Source organism: Chrysochloris asiatica, unplaced genomic scaffold, assembly GCF_000296735.1.
Source record: "Chrysochloris asiatica unplaced genomic scaffold, ChrAsi1.0 scaffold00222, whole genome shotgun sequence".
Taxonomy (NCBI): domain Eukaryota; kingdom Metazoa; phylum Chordata; class Mammalia; order Afrosoricida; family Chrysochloridae; genus Chrysochloris; species Chrysochloris asiatica.
In genome coordinates this window covers 3662673-3666679 of record NW_006408740.1, presented here as the reverse complement: position 1 = coordinate 3666679, position 4007 = coordinate 3662673, and the positions used below count along the sequence as shown (strand labels likewise).

Genomic DNA, 4007 nt, shown 5'->3' with positions numbered 1-4007 from the left:
GCTACCAGAGCTGCTTCCTGATATAAGTTAGCATCCATTAATTCCATAACCAAATACATATCTTGAAATTCCTCTAGAATTTTGTGTTGTGTAAGCACATTTAACAAACTAACTATAGTTTTATGATTGACAAATTTTAAGAGGACACGTTTTGATAAGCTCTCTTTGCATGGGTTTGATTCTGAAAACGACTGCTTATTTCTTGATTGCAACATTTATCCCAAGAACTATATCAAAAGCAGCACAGACAAGTCTTTGAGATAGAGTCAATCGATTTCAATTGTTGGTAGTGTTTTAGTGAACCTTGCGTCGGCCACAGTAAAACGATCACATTTACTATCACTCATAATGTGGTATAATACAGTATTGCAAAGAGGTGGAACAGTTGTCAGATTCCTTGCCTCCGCGCCAAGAAGCAATTTCACACTTTTTTTTCAGGGCTCCAATAAAATGGCTCTTCACTTATAATTCCCCAGTATTTGCTGCCAGGCCACTGGTATCAAACTACTCTTCTAAAAATGGGGTGATACGGAAAAGAACAGTAGCCCGTGTGATACTAAACTGGGAAACCTAGAGGAATGGTTTCCAAAAAGGAAAAAAAGAAAAAAAAAAAAAGAGTACTTGTGGATAAAAATTGTATCAATAGCACCATCTGGTGGTTTCTTGAAACATCCATTTCTATGTAGTATTTGGCGTCCTGGTGTGGTGCTGTGGGCTAATGAGTCCGACTGCAAAGTCCTTTGAACTGCATGGTCGGTGGTTCAAGCTCACCAGATGCTCCTTGGAAACCCTATACAGGGTCGCTATGGGTCTACATCGACTCAACGGCACTTCACAACAACAACAATGTAGTAGATGAGTCCTGGTGTGGCATTGTAGGGTAAGCTTTGGACTGCTAACCACAAAACTGACTGTTCAAACCCACCAGCCACTCCCCAGAAACCCTATACAAGGTCACTATTGTTACCAAATCGAAATGAGGGTTTGCTGCCTGTCACTGTAGTCATTCACATAGATAGCATGAGATCCAAGTCAAGCGTTATTAGGAGAAAGCCAGCAAGCAGCCTGGAGGACAGAAAGAATCAAGACCATCCTGTCCTGTCCATTATGAAGAGCAGGCACATTATATAGGGTAAGGGACATTTGTATGCACAGTTAATCTATTTTATCAGCAAGACAGCATCTTTTGGGGTGGGAGAGGGGGAGGAACAATCAGGCAATAATCCTTCTCAAACATTCCATCTTCTGGGAAAAAGGAACAATCAGGCACTGATCCTTCTCAAACATTCTACCTTTAGGGTCTCTGCTTAATTCCTGAGCTAACTATCTGGGTTTAAGCACCTCCTATAAGAAGATCTGGTAGCGTAGTGGTTACGAATCGGGCTGTGAACCGCAAGGTCAGCCGTTTGAAACTACCAGCTGTTCCGCAGGAGAAGATGAGGCTTTCTGCTCCTGTGAAGATTTACAGCCTTGGAAACCCTGTACAGGGTCGCTATGAGTCGGAACTGACTCCACGGCACATAACAACAACATTCTCCTAGTCCTGTCTTCCTTCTAGGACCACAAGGTCATCCCAGCCAATATAGAAACTGCCTCATTTGCAGGGTCCTCACTTGAGACTCAATGACTAAACTGACTCCATTTTGTTTAGGTCAGTAGATCCATGCTATCACTGTGAGTCAAAACTTAACAACATGAATAGAAAAAAAGTATAATTATTATTATACAAGACTTGTTTTAGCATGGAAAAAAAAAAAGTATGGCACCTTGGTGTGGCGCTCCGGGTTAACATACTGGACTGCAAGGTCAGTTTGAACTAAGGTCAGTGGTTGAGGCTCACCAGCGTCTCCTTGGAAATCCTATACAGAGTCGCTATTAGTTGGAACCAACTCGATGGCACTTAACAACAACAACAACAACAATGTAGTAGATGAGTCTTAGCGGTGCAGTAGGTAAAGCACTGGGCTGCTAACTTAAAGTTCAGCTGTTCGAATCTACCAGCTGCTCCACATTAAGTGCACCTTAGATGACTGCTCATAAACTTTTGAGACCCCAGTTGCTACCCACCAAAATAAGATATACAACATCATCTTTGTGGCAGGGGCATAGGCTATCAATCTTTAGGATTTCACAAAAATCACAAAACCTCCTACGATATCCTTACTCAATGACCATCCATGTTTGCTTCTACCATGTAGGGTCAACCAGAACAAGTCTGGCTCCTTTTCCTTTGAGTGCCCTGCACATATTGGTTCTCATACTTGTTAGCTCCCTCCAAAGTCTTCTGTCACTGTAATGTGGGCCACAGGGCACCTGAGTATGCTGCTGAGGAACTCTGGACATGTTAAAGTTGGTCATCAGGCACCTTCCTGAAGAAGAAGGGATTCAAACTAGCAGTCACATTCTCTAAAGTAGGAAACAAAAGGAGAAGTATTCCAGGAGGCCAAGGAAATTACTCTAAGGTAAGATTTCATTCTTTTTTTTTTTTTTTTTAAAGGGTGTTGTTGTTATCAGGTGCCATCGAGTCGGAACCAACTCATAGCAACCCCATGCACAGCAGAACGAAACAATGTCCGATCCTGGGCCAACCTCACTACCATTGCCACACTTGATGCCATCAATGATGCCACCTGGCTAATCCATATCATTGGGGGTCTTCCTCTTTTTCTCTGACTCTCCACCTTACCCAGCATGACATCCTTCTCCGAGACTGTTCCCTCCTGACAATATGTCCAAAGTATGAGAGACGAAGCTTAGCCATCCTGGCCTCCAAGGAGCACGCTGGCTGCACTTCTTCCAAAACAGATCTATTGGTTCTTTTGGCAGTCCATGGCACTTTCAGTATTCTCGTCTAACACCACAACTCAAAGGCATCAATTCTTCTACGATCTTCCTTATTCACTGTCCAGCTTTCGCATCCATATGAGGTTATTGAAAATACCATGGCCTGGGTCAGGTGCACCTTAGTCCTCAAGCTGACATCTCTGCTCTTCAACACTTTAAAAAGTTCCTGTGCAGCAGATTTGCCCAATGCAATACGTCGTCTGATCTCTTGACTGTTGATAGTTCCTGTGCAGCAGATTTGCCCAATGCAATGCGTCATCTGATCTCTTGACTGTTGATAGTTGATCCAAGGGTAGGATGATGAATATCAAAAGAGAACCACACCCACCATAATCAAAGTAAAGTACTTGCCAATGGCACTGATGGCCACCAAGGGGAAGGACAGCCTCTGTATCAGGAGATGCTGAGGAACAATGAAGTAAGCAAAGAGTAACAGCTTTCAAAGAGTTTTTGAGGCTTTGGGGATCAGAAGGCATTTTGCCAGAGAAGATTTGTATTTACCTTTATTACAAATATATCCATGAATGTGGTGGAGCATACAGGGAGCAAAGTTATGAAAATTTCTTAGACATAACCAAACAATTTAAAGGAATGAGCTGCTGAACCTGGGAACTCAGAACCATAGTCTTGGTAGACTCCATGGTCAATTGGCATAGTTCACAAAGACGATGTTCTACATCCTATTTTGGTGAGTAGCAACTGGGGTCTCAAAAGTTCATGAGCAGTCAACTAGGGTGCAACTATTGGTCTCTCTCTGTACAGAGGAAAGAAGAGTGATGAAAACTGAAGATGCATGGAAACAATTAGCCCAATGTACTTATGATCCACAAGAACCTCAGTCCCCATGACCCTTAGTCCAGAAGAACTAGGTGGTGCCCTACAGCTACTACAAACTACTCAGAAAGAGATCCAATTATAAGGTCCTAGATAGAGCAGGAGAAAACGTGGACAAAATTCAAAATCATAAAAAAGATCATTCTTAATTGGTTCAACCACTCTGGAGAATGGTATGGTGCTTCCTCAGAAAGCTGGAAATAGAAATACCTTGTTGTTGTTGTTGTTAGGTGCCATCGAGTCGGTACTGACTCATAGTGACCTTATGCACAGCAGAACGAAACACTGCCTGATCCTGGGCCAACCTCACTACTGTTGCCACGCTTGAG

The 4007-nt window shown here is 42.8% G+C and overlaps 1 pseudogene; it reads right to left on the bottom strand.

The window, feature by feature from the left end:
- LOC102833202 overlaps window positions 1–347 on the bottom strand; it is an 8624-nt pseudogene extending 8277 nt beyond the window's left edge.
- Window positions 348–4007: the final 3660 nt, after the last annotated feature.